Genomic DNA, 21,930 nt, shown 5'->3' on the forward strand with positions numbered 1-21,930 from the left:
ATGCTTTCATTTTTACTCACTTTGAATAAAGATTATTAATATATTTAAAAAGAAAAAAGATTATTCATTGCCTTTTAAAAACAAGCAAACAAATAAACTCTATAGTGTCCTTTTTATGCTTTTCTTGATAAAATCTTTATCAACTCACATTGGATCCCTGATGTGGTGTTGCAGGATAATGCACTAGACTGCAAACTTGGTTTGAATTGCAAGATCAGGGGTTCAAATCCACCAGCTGTTCCTTGGAAGCCCTAGACAGGGTTGCTATGAGTCAGAACGTGACAACAACAACAATATTCAAACACCACTTGTTTCTTTTAGCTCCCAAAGCTAAAAGGATGTGGAAATGGCCAAATGTACAGAGCTTGAGAAATTGATGACACTATCCACCAGGAAAAGAGTCCTGGGGGTGCTGTAGGATAAGCACTGGACTGCTAACCACAAAATCGGTGGTTCAAACCCACTAGCCACTCCTCAGAAACCATATACAGTGTTTGAGTTGGAATTGACTTGATGGCAGTAGGTTTGGGGTATCCAACATGAACCATTTCTAGAAGCGGTACAAAGATGTAGCTTGTGGAAAGCTTTGTTGTTGTTGTTAGGTGCCATCGAGTCAGTACCGACTCATAGTGACCCTATGCACAACAGAATGAAATGCTGCCCGATCCTGGGTCAACCTCACAATTGTTGCCACACTTGGGCCCATTGATGTTGTCACTTTGCCAGTCCATTTCACTAGGGGTCTTCTTCTTTTCTCTGACCATCCACCTTACCAAACATGATGTCCTTCTCCAGTGACTGCTCCCTCCTGACAATATGTCCGAAGTATGAGAGATGAAGTTTGGCCATCTTGGCCTCTAAGGAGCACTCTGGCTGCATTTCTTCCAAAGTGAATCTATTGGTTCTTTTGGCAGCCCATGGCACTTTCAGTATTCTCCTCCAACACCATAACTCAAAAGCATCAATTCTTCTCTGGTCTTCCTTATTCACTGTCCAGCTTTCACATGCATATGAGGTTACTGAAAATACCATGGTTTGGGTCAGATGCACCTTAGTCCTCAAGCTGACATCTTAGCTCTTCAACACTTTAAAAAGGTCTTGTGCAGCACATTTGCCTAATGCAATATGTTGTTTGATTTCTTGACTGCTGCTTCCATGAGTGTTGATAGTTGATCCAAAAAGAATGAAGTCCTTGACAACTTCAGTCTTTTCTCCATTAATAAGAATGTTGTTTATTGGTCCAGTGGTGAGGATTTTTGTTTTCTTTACATTGAGATGCAATCCATACTGAAGGGTGTGCTCTTTGATCTTCATCAGCAAATGTTTTTAAGTCTTCTTTACTTTCAGCAATCAAGGTTGTATCATCTGCATATCTCATGTTGTTAATGAGTCTCCCTCCAATCCTGATTTTTCTTCATATAAGCCAGCTTCTTGGATTATTTGCTCAACATACATATTGAATAAGTATGGTGAAAGAATACAACTTTGTCGCACACCTTTCTTAATTTTAAACCATTTAGTGCTCCCATGTTCTTTTCGAACAACTTAGAACCCTCAAATCTTATCAACCCAAACATTCTAAAGGCCTCGTTAAAACATCAGGTTACCATGCAAATGCAGTTTATGACAATCTCCCTGGCTGTCCCCTCCAAACAGATTGCCCAAGTCTGCTCTAGGTAGAAATTCTGGAGCTACCACTTTTGCTTTCATCCATGCCTCCTGCCATAATCTCTTGAGATTCAAGGAAGATCTTGTAGCTGAGTTCAGAAGTGAGAAAACGCACCAGAGATCCTCTAATTCAACTTCCCATATTCTAACAGGAACGTATTTATCAATGAGGTAACACAAAATGTAGCATGCTTAGTTTAACTCAGAGAGTGTTAGGCTATACAGGAAGGGGCTGGGCTCCATCGAGATTGTGTGTTATGTGGCTAGAGGTGGAATTCTTATCCAGATAGACTGAGAATATCTTCAGCTATCCCACTTAGCTGCTACAAAAGGAAACATGTTGGTAAAGGGTCAATGAAAATGAAGGAAACATCCAATTAGATGGATTGACACACTAGTCAAAGAAATGGATTTAAACATACCAACAATCATGAATATGCAACAGGCCTGGGCAACATTTCTTTCTGTTTTCCAGAAGGTTACCAGTAGTCAGCGCCAACTTGAAGGCACCTAAAGCAACATCTTGCTTATGCCATATCCTTGAACCTCAGCTAAGACTTGCCAGTAATTGAAATGATCTCTTTTATATGACAAAGATTGTTGTTGTTGTTGTTGTTGTTAGGTGCCATCGAGTCGGTACCGACCCATAGCAACCTTATGCACAGCAGAATGAAACACTGCCCGATCCTGGGCCAACCTCACTACTGTTGCCATGCTTGAGTTCATCGATGCTGCCACTTGGCCAATCCATCTCGTTGGGAATCTTCCTCTTTTTCCCTGACCCTCCACCTTACCAAACATGATATCCTTCTCCAACGACTAGTCCCTCCTGACAATATGAGTGTTAATACACATAGGCCTGGGCTTCTCATAGTATCAGGTGGTAGTTCTCCATAATACCTACCTGCATACAGAACAGGCCAAAGATGTGAAGATGAATTTGACTTCCTTAGTTCTCTTCAATTTGACTTCCATGTTCCTCTTCTGAATAACCTGTGTCTTTTCATTCTAACTAAGCAGGACTGACCACTTTATCAGTATCATATGCTCTTTTTCATCTCCTGTGTCCCCAACCCCTCCCACCTCATATTAGAGTTAACCTACCCTGGGGTTCCTGTTTTGTGATTACCAAACCATTAACAGCGTTTACATTTTCAGGTTATATATTTCTGTTTTAAATGGTCTGTTTAGTCCCTGAAGCCTAAGGAGATATTACAAGTGGCAATTTTAAGGCCTATTGCAGATCAATGGGAAAGACTCTTGTGTTGAAAAATAGGACCTGATGAAGAAAAGAGCCGGCTTAGGTGGTAGAAAATGCTCCCAAATGAGGCATTATCTAAACACTGCTTGAAAGAAACTGGACTCCTTGGGTGGTGCTAATAGTTCATGCAACTCAGGTTGGAGGTTCAAGTTCAACCAGAGAAACCTTGGATGAAAGGTCTATTGATCTACTTTTGAAAAATCAGCCATTGAAAGTTCTATGAAACCCAATTTTACTGTGACACACAAAAGGTCACCATGAGTCAGAATCAATGCAACTGACCTTTGTATGAAACTGCAGAAGGGGTCAGGTCAGATGGCTGTTCAGATGCCTTCCAATTCCGAGATTCTAAAAAGGATATGATCAGTGGCAACTTGGAGGGACACTCTCATGGTAGGGATTTATCCCTAGTCTTCTTCAGTGCTTACCAAACTGTAGAAATCTCAGAATGCTGGAATCATCAGTCAACACGCAGAATGTTAGAAGAGGAACCCTACGCTCTCAAAAAGCTGTTGTTGTTGTTAGGTGTCATCGAAGTGGTACCTACTCATAGTGACCTTATGAACAACAGAACGAAACACTGCCTGGTCCTGCACCAACCTCACAATCATTGCTACGCCTGAGCCCAATGCTGCTGCCACTGTGCCAATCCATCTCATTGGGGGTCTTCTTATTTTTCTCCCATCTTCCACTTTACCAAGCATGATGACCTTCTCCAGGGACTGGTCCCTCCTGATAATATGAGAGACAAAATCTGGTCATCCTGGCTCCCAAGGAAATTTCTGGCCGGACTTCTTCCAAAACAGATCTTTTTATTCTTTTGGAAGTCCATGGTACTTTTAATATTCTCCAACACCAAACTCAAATGCATCTATTTTTCTTTAGTCTGTCTTATTCACTTTCACATGCTTATGAGGTTATTGAAAATACCCTGACTTGGGTCAGACACACCTTAGTCCTTAAACTAACATCTTTGCTCTTGAACACTTTAAAGAGGTCATGTGCAGCAGATCTGCTTAATGCAATATGTCATTTGATTTCTTAACTGCTGCTTTCAAAAATGTTGATGGTTGATCTGAACAAAATGAAGTCTTTGACAACACCAGTCTTTTCTCCATTTATCTTGATGTTATTTATTTAACTAGTGGTGAGTATTTGTTTTTTTTTACATTGAGGTACAACCCATACCAAAGGCTGTGGTCTTTGATCTTCATCAGTAAGAACTGATGCAACAGTGCATTGACAGAGAACTGCCAGAGGTTCAAGATGAGGATGTGGAATGAGGGATATCATTGCTGATGTCAGATGGATCTTGGCATCAGGAATTATTAACAGATTTATAATCAGATTTATTCACAACCTCTGATATGCAGATGATACAATCTTGCTCGCTGAAAGTGAAGGTGATTTAAAATACTTACTGATGAAGATCAATAATCTGGGGCCATGGTTTAACAGGGTAATAATGGAATTTATTCCTTTTTAAAATTTTTATTATTTTCCCTCACATCTGTAATGTGATTTGTGCTCATCTGTCAGAGTCTATTTTCCCTACCGAGTGCTAATTCTTTACCCTTTTTCCTTTCTGTACAGGACTTTGTTCACTTGAAAGGAGTCTTCTACTAGAAGACTTAAGAACCAAATGTATTGCGCAGTTACTTACTATGTGCCAGACACTGATATAGTCAAATTAAACATATTATCTCATTTATGTCTTCCAACACTTTTGTGTATTATGTTAACTGCTATTTAATATACGAATCAATAAGGCTTAGAGAAATTAAAGGCATTGAATACTAAAGCCTGGACCCAAATCCAGGTAGTTCAACTCCAGAGCTCTTAACCACCAAGGCCTTCATCTTCATTATCTTAAAGGTGAGCAATTTGACCTTCAACACCATACTGTTGAAAATGCCTTCCCTTCATCTTAGTCTTTGTTCTACTTGACCTCCCCTCTCTTAAAGTTCTTTTTTCCTTGCTTGGTTTTCTATTCTTCTTCAACATGAAATGGCTCTGTCTGTTGGCTTCTTTATTTTTTCCTTCTCTCCTTTGTTTTTTTGTTTGTTTGTTTGGTTTTTTAAAAGTGTTTTACTTTTTCTCTAGCCTGGACAATCTCATCCTTTCCCACAATTTTAATTATAAAATTTAATTACAAAATCAATGCAGGAATCTCAATTCTTTTTTTTTTCAATTAATTTTTGAGCTTCAGTACAGTACTTACACCAAACTTCATGTTACATATGGATATGTAATACATTGTATTCATTAGCATCATAGAAGTGAAGATAAACAATACATACGATAATCACATCAGATCATAATTATATCACTCTTAGAGCAGATCACATTATGAGAGAGCTTACATTATGTTAGAGCTCATCCTGGAGACGATAACTACATATTAACTGCCAAAGCACTGAGACTACAGAGCCGGTGAAGCTGACACAGAACTTTAAGCATCACAGTGGTTCTATGCACAATAGAACACAACACGACCAGGTCCTGTGTCATCCTCACAATTGTCATTATGTTTGAGTCCACTGTTCCAGTCACTGGATCAATCCATGTAGTTGGAAGTCTTTCTCTTTATTACTAACGCTTGAGTTACCAAACTTTGTGTCCTTTTCCAGGAACTGGTCCCTCTAGATAACATGTCCAAAATTAATGAGGCAAAATCTTACCATCTTTGCTCTACGGAGTATTCTGACTCTATGTCTTCCAAGATAGATTATGATTTAATGTTGTTAGGTTTTGTTAACTCAGTTCCAACCCATAGAGTCTCTAGGTACAACAGAATGAAACACCACAATCCTGCACAATCCTCACAATTGCTGCTATGCTTGAGTCCATGGCTGCTGCTACTGTGCCAATCCATCTCCTTGGGGGTATCCCTCTTTTTCACAGATCCTCCAATTTACAAAGTATGATGTCCTCCTCCAGGGACTGGTTCCTATTGATAATATGTCTGAAGTATAAGAAACAAAGTCTGGCCATCTTGGCTTCTAAGAAGCACTCTGGTTGTATTTCTTCCAACACAGATTTATATATTCTTCTGGCAGTCCATGGTACCCTTAATATTCTTCGCCAAAACCATAACTCAAATTCATCAATTCTTTCTTATTGTTGTTCAAATTACACATGCATATTAGGCTATTGAAAATACCATGGTTTAGGTCAGGCACCCTTTAGTCCTCAAACTGAACTCTTTGCTCTTCAACACATAAAGAGGTCTTGTGCAGCAGATTTGCCTAATGTAATACATCATTTGATTTCTTGACTGCTGCTCCCTTGAGTGTTGATGGTGGATCAAGGCAAAATGAAGTCTTTGACAACTTCAATTTTTTCTCCATTTATCATAATGTGGTGAGGATTTTTGTTTTCCTTACATTGAGGTGCAACCCATACTGAAGGCTGTAGTCTTTTTTTATTAGTAAGTATTTTAAGTCCTCTTCACTTTCAGCAAGCAAAGTTGTATCGTCTGCATATTGAGGTTGTTAATGAGTCTTCCCCTAACCCTGATGCCTCATTCTTCTGCACTTGCTGACGTGATCTTTTAGTGAAAGCAGGAAGACCTGCTAAAATTTAAAATCTATTGAATCATCCAAGAAAGAGATTATGCTAGTTTGGACCAAAATAGTATCTCTACAGATGATAAGTGATTGAATTTAGAGCTTCCATGTTCAGGTGATAGAGTTCTGGTATGGCGCTGTAGGATAAACACTGGGCTGCTAATCACAAGGTTGATGGTTCAAACCTACCAGTCACTCCTCAGATACCCTATACAGGGTTGCTGTGACTTGGAATTGACTCAACAGCACTTAAAACAATAACAACATGTAAGATGATATGTATCTTATCATTGAAAGTATTTTTAAAACAGGTGGCTAATCAAGGATGTTGTACATGAGTATTGTTTGAACCACTCGGGGTCTAAGAGTCCTTTATTGCCAAGATTCTACACATTGTGAGAATTAATCCAGTTTTATGTAAGACCTGCCTTACCTACTTTTCATATGATCGACTAACTCATGGGAATCAGAAGCAAAATGATAACTGTATTAACTCAGAGAAAGACTAAATTAACTGGAGCTGGTATAGCTAATTATCCTATCTATACCAGTTCAATGAGTCCCAGTGGTACAAGGGCTAAACTGTTTGACTACAAACCAAAGGTAAGGTGTTTGAACTACCAGCCACTCCACAGGAGAAAGATGTAGTAGTCAGTTTCTATAAAGATTACAGCAGTTCTCTAGGTCTTACAGAGTAGCTATGAGTCAAGTTGAAACAGATTAGTAGGCAACAGATTAGTAGGACATGCATCTGTACTGTGGTGTAATATGCTTTTCTAGGGAAGATGTCCCATTACCTGATATTCATGTTAGAACCTATTGTTGTCGTTAAGTGCTATCCAATTGGTTCCAACTCACAGCAATCCTGTATAGGAGCAGCTGGTGGGTTTGAACCAACCTTGTAGTTAGTAGTCCAGTGCTTATCCTACAGCACCACACCAGAACTTCGTTAGTAAACTATGGGGAGTCAAAATTTTGAGTCTCAAATTCGTGGTAAAAGGAGTAAAAATTTGTGAAGATTAAATAAGAAAACATATATAAAATCTATAAAGCTATGAAATCCTATAGAAGTCTAAGTTATTATTCTTTATTTAATTGGAATTCAGCACAAAAGATACACTCAATTGTGTGTGTGTGTGTGTATTATGTCACTCTGGGAAGTGGTAACTGCTGGAAATGCAATATCTCTTGAACTTACCTCGGTCATACACACACACAGCTAAAATCTGTAAGTCAATATGTATCAGATAATCACATTGGACTTTAAAACAGAAATGACCCAACACGTTCTGGACAACTAGAATTCCTCTTTGTTTGGAATTGTCAGCAAATGTTTTCCGACATTTTATTTTGTCTTATTTGAAAACAAATAAACACTTTGCTAAAAATGTTTAATTGTGCCTTTGCTATGTGGTTTTATAGAGGCGTGAAAGAACATACTTGAAAACAGGAGAAAATACAAAGACAACTAGAGCTACATTTTGTTTTAAGTTCCCATTTGCATTCTTTAACTTGCACACTTTCATAATTCAGAACTTTATGAGAATTCCTTCATTAAAGAAACTCACTTAGAAGGAAAAATAATTCCTCTTTTTATTAAAACTGCTATTCTTTTGTGTGTGTGTTTATATGGGAACAAAACAAAACTGATGAGAAACAGATGAGTGAAAATGTGGTTTTAAAACATGACATAATAAAAGAGAAGGAAAGATTCAGATCTCCATATTATATATAACATATGATATTTTGTCCCTGTTGGCTTCTTTTTTAAGGAAAGGAAAAAAAAAAAAAGGATATCAAATTCCAAAGAGATTTTACAGGTGAACTAGTTTCTAGGATTACATTCTGTAAAATTATTTCCCTTCCATATGCTGAGTAAAATGTAGGGTGATGGATCTCATGTGAGTAATAAGTCCCCAACATGCACTCTAAGTAAATCCAGGCACACATTTAAAACCAAAGCGTTAGTTATGGCAAATCTAGGTGTATAATATGAAAAGTAAAGGAAGTCATATATAATAGTAGAATATCAGTGATTAAATTATTAAAACCGTAAATTCTATGCAAGCAAAGTTGTTTATGAAGTTGACTAAGTCTAGACACCAACATAAATTCTGTTGTTTTCTTTTTCAAAACCAACAATCTGGGACAAAAACTAAAAGCACCTCATGAAAGAGCTTTTTGTTCATGGATCACTGGAACTCAGAACAAGCGAATTCATGAAGAGCTCAAAAGCATATCATAAATCCACATAATGCTCTTGAGCACAGGCTGGGGCATTTTAATTTCGTTCATAATGCTTGAGCTTGCTGCCAAAAGTTCAATTCCCTTTTTAAATTGAATTAAGTGCCTATAAAAGAATCATACTTCCTAAAAAGAAAGCACAGCTTTACAAGAGAAGAATAACTGCCCTCATCTCCCATTAAATACTACTTTCATCTTGGTAAGATAAAAAAAAAATGAATATTGTTTGTCAGTGAGCTGGTCCCTAAGGCAAATAGGAGGGAGGTACTGACAGAAAAAGTAGACCTTCTTCCTGCCTCCTCCCCATACCCCATAATCTGATTCTTGTCCATAACCTATTTTGACCTTATGGAAGTCTTTAAATAATGGGCACAACAGAAAAGAGTAGAAATCATGTGAAGATCAAAGACTTGAAGCATATTAACCAGTAGGTAAATTCTGTGATCAACATCACATCTTCCCATTTTGCCAAGTACCATATACCTTTGGCCAAGTATCAAAGACTGACGAAATAGTGTATTATGCATAAAACCTTATGAGTGGAATCATGGTATATAAGCATATATTCAAAGCAGGTACGGTGGTAGTTCAGGGTTAAACATTTTTCCATATTCTGTGATAACTCAGAGTTCACAAACGTCCCTCTCATCTGTTAGTGTTTTTGTGGGGTTGAGGCACTGCACTATCTGTACTGTGGATATAACCTATGGAAAATAGATCCAACCAACTACTTTTGCAGGCCACCTTTAGGTTCAGAGTTGAAGTATAAAATACCATAATCCCATAGTGTGTCAAATCTCAAGTTCCACACTGGCATTATTCACATCATGATTCTTCTGCAGGACTTGAGTCTTTTTTGTTTTCCTGATCAACATGCTGCTGAGCTGTAATCCTAGCCCCAAGACTTGGACAGGCTGCCTCTAGGATCAGAACCCTGGATAGAAGTGAGCTATATCCCTATTGCCCATGCCCAGAGCTGCTTCCCTCCGCACCACTCCCTAAGGCTGCATAACCACAGAGCAAGAGTGAATCTGCTTTTCATTTGTGTGATTTCAGTTTGGCTGCTCCTTGTCAATGCCACTTGTTGATAACTCTCCATTACCGATTTACACCTCCTCACTTTACCTACCATCCGACTATTAGGCTCACAAAAGAGGATGGGGAAATGGCAGCAAAGGTTCCCTTCTCTCAAGAAGGGTCTTCCTGCAGCTACCAAGAAGTTGGATCTTGCTGCCCCACGCTCTATCAGAGGGGGCGTCTGGCCAGCTGCTGTGAGGCCTGCCTCCTCCAGGCCAAATGGCCCCAGAACTGGGCTCACAGCTCCTGTGTGGCTTGAAGCCCAGCAACTAGAAACTGCTGTGGGGTGGGGAGGGAGGAAAGAGACATTCGAGACTGTGTTTAAGAAATACTTAGGAGTTTAATGATCACACCAGGCTTCAAACCCTTACTCTTCAGGCCCTTATATCCTCACAGTTGAATTACTCCATCAGTCTCGTAGCTGCCTTTCCTCCTCTCCCAAATCCATACTGCTCATACCCAGTACCTTTGATTTTTATCATTTCTCTTTCCTGAGCCAGCTGGGTGTAGAGCAAAGAGCCTGGGCTTTGACACTTCCGATTAAAATCAAGGCTCCAACCGAAAGAAGATACTTTAACCTTAAGTCTATTAAATAAACAAACAAACAAACAAAAATTCCATTGCCCTCAAGTTGATGTTGACCCACAGTGCCAGAGTATAGTACAGAATAGAACTTCTTCAGAGGGTTTCAAAGGCCGTGAATCTTTACTAAGGAGATCTGGTAGCATAGTGGGTTATGAATTGGGCTGCCAACTGAAAGGTTAGCAGTTCAAAACTACCAGTCACTCCACACGAGAAAGATAAGGCTTTCTGCTTCTCAAAAAGATGTGTAGCCTCAGAAAACCAATATAGGGACCCTATGAGTTGGAACCGATTCCACAGCACATAACCACAACCATTGCCACAAAGATGTTTACCTGTGTTTTGTTGACTACCAAAGGCTTTCAAGAATGAGTATTCCTGAAAACTTAATTGTGCTCATGAGGAACAGGTATATAGACTAAGTAGCAGTTGTTCCAGCAGAACAAGGGGACATGTAATTGTTTAAAAGCAGGAAAGGTGTGCACCAAGGCTGTATTCTTTCACCATACTTGCTCAATCTGTATGCTGTACAAATCATCTAAGAAGCTGGATTATATGAAGAGGAACTTGGCATCAGGATTGGAGAAAGACTCATTAACAACCTGCCAGATGCAGATGATATAACCTGACTTGCTGAAAGCAAAGAGGACATAAAATACTTTCTGGTGAATATCAAAGAGCATAGCCTTCGGTATGGGCTGCATCTCAATATAAAGAAAACAAAAATCCTCACCACTGGACCAATAAACAACATTCTTATCAATGGAGAAAAGATTGAAGTTGTCAAGGACTTCATTCTTCTTGGATCAACTATCAACACTCATGGAAGCAGCAGTCAAGAAATCAAATAATGTATTCCATTAGGCAAATCTGTTGCACAAGACCTCTTAAAAGTGTTGAAGAACAAAGATGCCCTGGCAGAAACCATGGTATTTCAATAACTTCATATGCATGTGTTGGACACTGAATAAGGAAAAACTTAGAATTACTGCATTTTAGTTATGGTGTTGGAGAAGAATATTTTAAGTACACATGGTGTGCTTGAAGCACAAACAAATTTCTGTTGGAAAAAGTACAGCCGGAATGCTCCTTAGAAGCCAAGATGATCAGACTTCGTCTTTCATACTTTGGACATATTATCAGGAGGGACCAATCCCTGGAAAAGGACATCATTCTTAGTAAAGTGGAGGGCCGTACAAAAAGAGGGAGACCTCCAATGAGATGGATTGGCACAGCAGCAGCATCAATGGGCTCAAGTATAACAAAGATAGTGAGGTAGGCGCAGGAGCAGACAACGTTTCATTCTCTTGTGCATAATGTTGCTATGAGTCAGAACTGACTCGATGGTACCTGACAACAGCAACAAGATCTGAAGCCTTAAATACCATAATAAGGAGCTTGGACTCAATTTCTTACAGGCAATGTGAGAAGATTTTAAGGATAAAAGTTATACAAAGCCAAGAGATTTATAGCAGTATGGAAACAAGTTACACTGAGGACCTGGATAGTTCTCTGATAGATCATTTGGCTTGAATTTATTTAAAATGGTAAGGAAACTAACACTCGCCAAACTCCCTTGAGCTCAGCCAAGCTTCTTCCCTGGACAAACAATAAGCATTTGTAAGCAAAAGCATGCAGCTCTTGAAAGTAATAGTTCTCAGTAGCTGTTTTTCTAGGAATGATTCTACTGAAGTGACCCAAGTGATAAGAAAGTTCTTATCTCTGGCAAAGATGAGGTCTCATGGAATGAGAGACAGTTATTTTTTTCTTCTTAGTGATAACTTCTCTAGAAGAAAGGAAAGGAAACTTTAAAAGTGTAGGGAAGTAAAATACTTCAGTCAACAAATCAGCTAGTAGTAGAAGGGTTGAAAGGGAAAGTCCAAGAATGGGAGTCCATCAACGATAAAATGATGATCTCAAATTCTACATGGGATCCAGTACGGATTCCAGTGAGATCCAGTATACTATATAATGTTCTATTGTCTACTACTGAGCAATCCCAATTATAGTTTGTTTACTAAAACTGAGCTTGAAATTCATGTTAGGCCCATGCTTGGTGGCACATTGCACTAGATGCTTTATACACATTATCTCATTTAATTCTCACAATAAACTGACATGTATTGTGTATTTTCATTCCCATTTGAATTCAGGGGTTGCATCTACTTGCCATCTAATCACTACTAGCATCTCAAAGAGTTTCCTTTAAATATTCTTTCTGACCCTAACCATCAGACCATATTCTCTATCCTTAAGGATGTTGTTAAATTCTGTCGAGTGGGTTCCAACTCAGTGACTCTGTGTAGGATTTCTGAGACTGTAAATATTTAAGGAAACAGAAAGACTCATCATTCTCCCTTGGAGTGGCTGGTAGGTTTGAACTGTTGACCTTGTGGCTAGCAGTCCAGTGCTTATCTACAGCACCACCAGTGCTCCCTCCTTAAGGATGAGTGAGATTAGCTTCAAATTTAGCTTGGGTGAGCAAACTCCAGTTGGGATCACCCACTTGAAGACAAAAGAACATTGTATAGAATAATAATGAGGTAACTAGATCTCACACTGTCAGACTTGATGGGGATCCTGATTTATTCATTATTTTAACATTGGCCAAATTCCTTTCTTGGATCATTAGTTATTCACTCAACAAATGTGAGTTAAGTTCCCAGCACCATACATCTGGCTGAGGTCAGCCTTAACAAAAGAAACCAAACCTATTCTTTCTTACTCAACCCTGGCATTGTACCACGTATCTTTTCCTTCTGTCTTCTGAATTTCCAAGGCGAGCTAAAACTCTCCTTTATTCCAAGTGTGATGCAGTGTTGGATTATAAAAATAAAGCTCCAGATGCTAAACCTTTTAGTAAGATCTGCTGAGGTTTTGTTAAAACTGATAAAAAGGAGTTTTAAAGAAACACTGTTGACACTGCTAAACAGTATTTAATACTGAAGCTTAGTATCATTCAAGTCTTGACAAGTGAAATGTTTAGTTTATCCTGCAGTAGAAGAAAAGGCAGTTCACTGGATAATGACAGAGACAAAGTTCTCAGGTCTAGGCCATTTAACTTCAATAGTGGTCTCCACTCTCTCTTAGCTCACATAATACCTGCAGAGTTAGGGGTTAAATCTTACAGCTGGCCACTCTAGGACCAGCAGCTGCCAGCAATTACATTTGTCCGCCTCTGAAAACTCCACTGCCTCTCTGGGGCTCAGTGCCAGCAGGCCTCTTCTTCTCATGTGCATTGGGACATAAATCTCATTGCAGGAAACAGGAATGAAGCTAGGTGCTTGAGTAGACAAGGTATTTTAGAGCCTTGGCAAAGAAATGCAGTCAGTGCCTGTCAGTAGTTTATTTGCTAACAAGAAAACACACTGCTGATTTGCAATCCTGGAAGGTGTCTCTCTAACTTCTGGAGTAGCCATTAGAAGGCTCTTGCCTTACCTGCATAGCAACCTCCAGGCTATAGCAACCTAGGGCCATGGTGCAGATTCAATCATAAACAAGGGATACAGGATAGTGTAAATTTGAGGGATGGTCATAAAATGCTCATTTATCACAAATGATCTACTAGCTGGATGATAAAATTCCACCAGTGAGGATTCATGACTTAGGATAGGATAGGATCACTTTCTGTTTTCAACTCTCTTTTTTGGATTCAAACATCTGGGAGAGAGCAGTGTGTAGGAGAGAGGTGAATGGAGAAAAGGATAAGAAAGAAAGAGAAATGACATATGAGAGGGGGAAGAGAGCACAAATTGTGTCCTTTACAACTATGCTGTTGGGTCCAAAGGGCAGAGGCCATGGCTGTTTGAAGCAACGTGGTCCTCCCATACCTTGCATAAAACCTGGCACAAGGTAGGCATTCAGGAACACAGTAGGACAAGGATCCCAAGGTCCCTGTGCTCCAGGCAGAAACTGGCATATCACACTGTTCTGGGGTCCAATACTGTATCCAAATTGTCTTACTGGTCTGAAACTTCTGTTGGGAGATGACTCTACTCACGTGCTAGCTTACCGACAAGTGTCGTAGGTTAAATAAAAGAAGGATGTTTTATGCTAAGTCACTGTCTAGCCTTGTTTAAGCAGACGCTCCACTGGATGGCCTGCCAGCATTTCTAGCTTGTCCAAACGTTGAAGCAGCAGTGTGTGCACAACCAAAGACTTCAAAGAACTGAACAGACAGCTTCTATTCGTTCTCCTGAGGCCTCTGCCAGAAGCAGGAGCCAGGGTGAGGCCAAACTTGATGGCTGCCCTCAGGGACTGAAAAAACCCAGAATGCTAGTGAGCCTGGGAGGACAATGGAGCCAACCTCTTTGGTTATTCAGAGAGGCAGTCTTCACCTCTGCTGCAGGCCTTGGAGTGCTGGCAATCCTGAGAGCCAAGAGCAGCCAGAGTCATTTTTTATGGGATCTTTTTATGAGGCAGTGTGTACTTTGTTTCCTCATGTAAAGCCCTCACCTTTCAAAGACAGATTCCTGGAGAAGTGGTTTATGGCCTGGCCCATGGTGACTGCCATTTAGTTTGTAATGACATATAGAGAAAGTAGTGAAAGGTGCTCAGCGGCTGAATAAATGAATACTTTATGTGTTCCAAGCAATTTACCTGCCAAAGTGCTAACTTGTATATTCTTGTTAGAGAAATGAGAGTGGAGAATGGAAGAAATAGACTCCAAATCATCAACATAGTCAATAAACGTGAGCCCTCTGAAATAGTAGTAGTAAGAGACAGATGCAATTTGCTTATGAATCAGTAAGCAGCTTCATTGACCAATCTAGAAAACACTCACTATTTGAGTCAGGCTTATTGTATAGGAGCAAGGAATTAGGAAACCTAGCCAAGTTTTCTCATTTTATGTAGACTTAATAGAGCTCCGTTGTTGTTGTTAAGTGCCTTCAAGTAGGTTCCAACTCATAGTGACCCCATATAAGGTTTCTGAGGAGCGACTTTCGGGCTCGAAGCACTGACTTTGAAGTTAGCAGTCCAGTGCTTATCCTACAGTGCCACACCAGTCTGAAACCAAATTTTCTAGATTTGAATCCTATCTCTGCTATTTACTCACTCATATGGTTACTTGACTAACAAGCAACAGCATAACTAAAACTAAATGTACTTAGCGCTGTCAAGTCAGTTCCAACCTATAGTGACCCCACATGTCTGGAGTAGAACTGAACTCCACAGAGTTTTCAATGACTGCGCTCTTTCAGAATCTTCTGGGTAGATTTGAATCACCAACCGTCTGTTGTTGCTGTTGATAAGTACCATTAAGTAAGTCCCAACCCATAGTGACCCTGTATAGGGTTTCCAAGGAGCAACTGGGGAGCTTGAACCACCCGACTCTGCGTTTCAAAGTGACTTTGCAGTCCAGCACATTAACTCATCTGTTTGTAGCAGAGTGCAAGCCATTTGCACCATCTACGGACTGTTACTTGACAAATCCACTAATAAAAATCAATCATGACCTGGGTAAGAATGGAACAGTTAAAATTCCTAGTTCTAGCCAGTTCCTCACAGAAAGTTGAAAGACAACTAAGAAGCCAGGGCTTTAAAAACATAACACTTTTGTTCAAAGAAGCCAATCAACTGATGATGGAGACTGCATTACTTCTTAGATCAAGAACTCTCGATTTCTAATGTAGGTCAAGGAGGTCATATCAGTTCTGCTGAGTTAGTCTCTGAAGACTGCAATTTGCTAATTAGAAAAAAGAAGGTATTCTAATTTAAGTGTCTCTGTCACTCTTGGGCTTTTGAATTATGCCTGAACGTCCTCTTTGAGCAGAGCTATTAAGACTTGGAATTAGAATCTACAGCTCCCAATTTCAAACCCAGTGCTCTTTCAAGGTCACTAGAGTTTACCCCCTACCAACTGTCTGTTCTATGGACGCTTGCATGTTGCTGTGATGTTGGAAATATGTCACCGTCATTTCAAATACCAGAAGTATCACCTATAGTGAACAGGTTTCAGTGGAGTTTCCAGATTATGACAGACTAGGAAGAAAGGTTTGGTAATCTACTCCAAAAAATCAGCCAATGAAGACACTATGGATCCCAAAAGAATACTGTCCTGGAAGATGAGAGCCCTAGGTTGGAAGGACCTTAAAAGACACAAGTGCACGGCAATGACCATGAAGATGTGGCAGGATAGAACAATGTCTCATTGTGTTGTTTGTGGGATCACTAACTACCAACAACAACAGGAGTGAACTCAAAACCTCTCTCCACACGTGTTTACTCACAAATCTAATCACGGCCTCTCGCTGCTTAAAGAGCGTCAAGGTTCCCATGACTCTGCCTGTCAGGCGTCTCTTCACCGTGTACATACGCTACTCTTCACTCTCGGGCTATAGTCACGATGGCCTCCCCCAAGGTTCTTTTCCTCCTTGTGTTGCCTACCCCCACAAGAGCTCTTCAAAAGCTGGCCCTCCTCTTGAAACGCTCTTCCTTCCTGCCTTGGTTTCCTAGTGCTGGGTGACTTATAAAAACAGAAATGTATTGTCTTATAGTTCTAGAGGCCGACAGCCTGAAATTGGTATCTCCAGAAGTTCTTGGAGAGGATCCTGCCTTGTCTTTTCCAGCTTCTGATAACCTCAGTGTTCCTGGACTTGCAGCTACAGCATAAATCCACCTCTGTCGTCACACAGCAGGTTTCCTCCTGGGCTTCGCTCTCTGTCTCTCCTCCTCTTTTAATAAGGACATGACTCATACTGATGGAGACCTAGCCTCCTCCACACCCACTGCCATTGAGTCCATTCTGACCCATAGTAATTCTATACAGGGTTTTAGAGACTGTAAATCTTCACAAGAACAGGCAGCTTCATCTATTTCCTGAGGAGCGGCTGGTGGATTTGAACAGCTGAGCTTCAGTTAGCCCAGTGCTTAAGCCATGGTGCCACCAGGGCTCCTTCTCCAGTAGGATCTATTATTAGTTCAACTGATAACACCTTCAAAGACCCTATTGCCTGACAAGGCCACGTTCACAGGGCTAGGACTTCAATATATCTTTTTGAGGGATTCATTCAGTCCCTATCACTTTCCCTCTTTTCCTCCACTGTTTCCATAACAAATATACATCCTTCATGTCTCAGAGTTCCATTGTCCCAGGTCTTGGGAAGCATTCTATGCATTCTGGAATAGGCCAAATCCCCTATTATACACACCCTCATATAGGCCCATTTTCCCCATCTCTTTGCAGTTATTACAGTTTACACTTACTTCTGTGATTAAAATTTGTCCTTTTTGATTACCTATAAACTCCATGAATGCAAGGACCATGTCAGGTTTTGTTTGTTAGCCCCAACACCCTAATCCAGGGCTGGTACAGATGAGGAAACTTCAAGAAATTAATGAAAAAATTTCATTTGTCCTTTCATTCAATTTGTCCACAAAATTTTTTTAAGTTCCCTTGTAAATATTTTTCTGAGTAGATTAATGAATATATTTGCATCCATTTTGTTCTTTTCTGCTTGTCTTGTTGTTGAAGTGGAGTATTTGGCTCAGGGACCATAGAAATGTCTGAGGAAATAAAAATCTCCACTCAGAATAATTGCTCTTTCTAATCAGAACTATCTATCATTTGTGTCACCATGCTAATTTATAGTCAGGTGAATAGCATGTTATCATCTTTCCTTGCTAGACTGAGGGGCAGGGGTCATATTTTATTCATCATTAGATCCACTGCACCTAACACACTGCAGGCACTCACACATTTGTTGATGATGGTAAAAGCTTTAGTTAACTGGAAATTACAAACTACATAATGCTAGAAAGAGATGGCATGGTACAGGAATAAAATCTCTTAGCTCAGGTATAAAGAAATACAGAACACAGGGAGATAGATGAATTCCAAAGTGCAATAGGAAAATCTCTTCCCCTATTATGACAACAATGGAGTGAGTCGTGGTGTGGCGCTGTGGGTTAATGCTCCAGACTGCAAAGCTGTTTGAACTGCAAGGTCAGCAGTTCAAGCTCACCAACTGCTCCTCGGAAACCCTATACAGGGTCACTATAGGTTGGAACTGACTCAAAGGCATTTAACAACAACAACAACAATTTTGGCAACAAGGAATGAGAGAAGAAATGAAAAATTAAAAATAGATGGAGGTGGCAGGGGGTGAACATGGGGACATCTGTACCGGGTGCAGTCATTTTGCCCCAATTTCATGTTTTCCATGATAAGATCCTGAGGTAATAGCTAAGGTGGGTTGGAGAAGACAGAGATGGTCTGGGAAAGCCATTGAGAATGCTATGAAGTTAACTAAAGACATGTAGAAAGTCATAAAAGAAGTGTAGAGAGCTGAGCATTTGATTGGCATCAATATACATAGTGAATTGGAATTTCTCCAGTTATGTTTTGCTATCTAAATTCAGACCCTAAGGGATGGAGGAAAGGCTCAGTGTTAATAGAATTCATCAAAAAGTCCACACTGGGGCAGGTGCTCAGTGGCACCAGTGTGAGAGGACCTCAGTCACTAGAAATCTTAGTGTTGGCTAAAGGTCAGAACCTGAGCTCCATAAAGCAGTTAGATGGGTCTGTTAAGTGTGCTGGGACTTGGGAATCACATTGCGAAGGGGCAAGTGCTTGGGTCCAGACCCAAGGTAGGTAGTGAGAGGACGTTCATCCAAGATTTCACAGCCTATCTGTGGAGGGCTTGCTCATGGCAGTTTCTAATGGAAATGTTATAGTCACTGACCACCAGAGAAGGTCAACTAGGAGTGGTGAATTTAGGTTCAGTTCCTAAGACTGAAGTGACAAGACTATTGGATCGACTACCAACATTGAGGTCAGGTACTAGAATCAAGAAGAAAGAAACTAAGGGTCTAGTAGTAAAGGCATCTTAGGAAAGTGAAAGCAGGTCTAGGCATTGTGGTAGACATGTTAAAGTCAGGTGGTGAGAACAAATGAAGAGGCATGCTAGCATTAGGTAGTTCTGGAACTGGAGCTAAGAAGGTAGAAGCATCCCTCTCACCCCTTCCCAACATATACACACATGTGCAAACACACACACACACACATGCTCCTCTTGAATGAGAGAAAAGGAGAAGATGAGATCTCCAAGGGAGAGGATCATGCGACAGAGTGATTTAGACAAAGCCAAGTTTATTAAAAGATGAGGAATAAAGGAAGGGTACTCAATGGCACATAACCACTAACCAATAGAAATGGTTTTACAATGAAGGAAAACACCAACACATAATGAAGAGAGTACAGAACCCACAGAAAGGCCATCCTGTTGAGATCACTCGGTCTACCTGCCAAGAGCTGGAGCTGGACCTAGTAAATTGCTGTTCGGGTCATCTGACTTTACACTTATGCTATCCTCAGCTCAAGGAGAAGATTTAACTCCAGTTGTGAGCACAGTTACATGATAGAGATCAGGGAGCCAAGTTAAAAGCACTTTGCTGAGTCAACTAACTCAGTCAAGGTGACTCCCAGGGCTGGCACCTGCCCAAATCAAAGAGCAGGTTTACAAGGAGAATAACTTGGTTTGAATGTCCTAAAAAAGTGCATTGCTGCTGCAGTGCATTACTCTGGCAAAGTCACAAAAGTTTGAGTTTGTGAAATTCTTTTGAAAATAAGAAAATTAATGGGCCCACTCTATGTTGGAAAAGGAGCTCTGGTAGCAAGTTGGGCTGCTAACCTCAAGGTCAACAGTTTTAAATTACCAGATGTTCTGCAGGAGAAAGATGAGGCTTTCTGTTCCCGTAAAGATTTACAGCCTCGGTTTCCACCACCACCATCTCTTTGCTGGAAGATGTACAAAAGGTGGATTCCAGCTCACAGATGCTCTGAGACCTGGCTGAGAAGCAGCTTTTGCTAAAATAGATGGGGAGGTAAGTGGTCATGAGTCTGTGTTCCCTGCCCATTTCAAGCTTGAAAGCCTACATGTCATATTGTTAATTTGTTGTTGTTGTTGTAAAGTGCCGTTGAGTTGGTGCTGACCCATAGTGACCTTGTATAGAGTTTCCAAGGAGCAGCTGGTGAGCTTGAACCGCCGGCCTTGCAGTTCAAACAGCTTTGCAGTCTGGCACATTAACTCACAGCACCACACCTCCTTATTATTGGTTAGACAAGTGTTAATTAGGGTGGTTGTGTGCTGTCAGTCAGTTCCCACTCATAGCGACCCTGTAGAAGGTTTCCAAGACTGTAAATCATTACAGGAGCAGAAAACCTCATCTTTCTCCTTCAGAGTGGCTGGTAGATTCGATCTATTGGCCAAGCTGTTGGCAATTCAACTCATAACTCACTATGCTACCAGGACTCCTCTAGTTTTAATAACATCAATGGGCAAACTGAATTAGTCTGAAATTATTTTAAAAATATTTATTGTTGTTAAGTGCTGTAGAGTTGCTTCTGACCCATAGCGACCTTGTATACAGTTTCCAAGGAGCAACTAGTGAACTTAAGTTGCCGACCTTGTAGTTCAATGAGACTTTGCATTCCAGTGCATTAACCCACAGAGCCACACCAGAAGCCCAATTTGACAAATATCGGGGTTTGAGAAAACCTGTTCACATGGAAACAACCTAAATGCTCATCAGTGGATGAATGGATAGACAAAATAGGATAGATACATAACAACGGACTATTTTTCTGTCACAAAAAAGAATGGAGTTCTGATATATGCTATACAACATGGATGAACCTAGAAGACATGCTAAGTGAAATAAGCCAGACATAAAAGCACAACTATTGTATGGTTCCACTTTTATGAAATATCTAAGATAGGCAAATACATAGGGACAGAAAGTAGAGTAATGGCTGTGGGGAGAGGAAAACGAGGAATTACTCTTCATAGCTATGGAGTGTCTGTTTGGAAAGACAAAAACATTTCAGAAATAAATAGTAGAGATAGTTGCAAAGAAAAATGGGTCTATTTCTAGATAGTAATTATGATAATAAAATTTCTCCTTAATAACATGATGCTTAATTTTGGTATACCTGCAATTCCAAGTCTGGAGGATTTTTTAACCTTGTCATTTAGAAATTAAGGATGTCCTATACAATATAGATGGAATCCTGGTGTGGCACTGTGGGTTAATGTGGTGGGCTGCAAAGTCAGTTTGTACCACAAGGTAGGCAGTTCGAGCTCACCAGCCACTCCTCGGAAACCCTATATATAGGATCGCTATGAATCATGACAAGCTATGGACAACATAGCAAAGTATGAGTATTCCGGAACACTTAATTGTGCTCATGAGGAATCTGTACCTGGACCAAGAAGCAGTTGTTCGAACAGAAGATGGGAACGCTGAATGGTTTAAAATTAAGAAAGGTGTGTGACAGGGTTGTATTCTTTCACCATACTTAATCAACCTGTATGTTGAGCAAATAATCCGAGAAGCTGGGTTATAAGAAGATAAATGTAGCATCAGGATTGGAAGAAGACTCATTAACAACCTTCGATATGCAGATGTTGCTTGCTGAAAGTGAAGAGGACTTAAAACTTTTACTGATGAAGATCAAAGAGCACAGCCTTTGGTATGGATTACATCTCAATGTAAAGAAAACAAAAACCCTCACCACTGGACCAATAA

Source organism: Chrysochloris asiatica, unplaced genomic scaffold (genome assembly GCF_000296735.1).
Source record: "Chrysochloris asiatica unplaced genomic scaffold, ChrAsi1.0 scaffold00035, whole genome shotgun sequence".
NCBI classification, from domain to species: Eukaryota; Metazoa; Chordata; class Mammalia; order Afrosoricida; family Chrysochloridae; genus Chrysochloris; species Chrysochloris asiatica.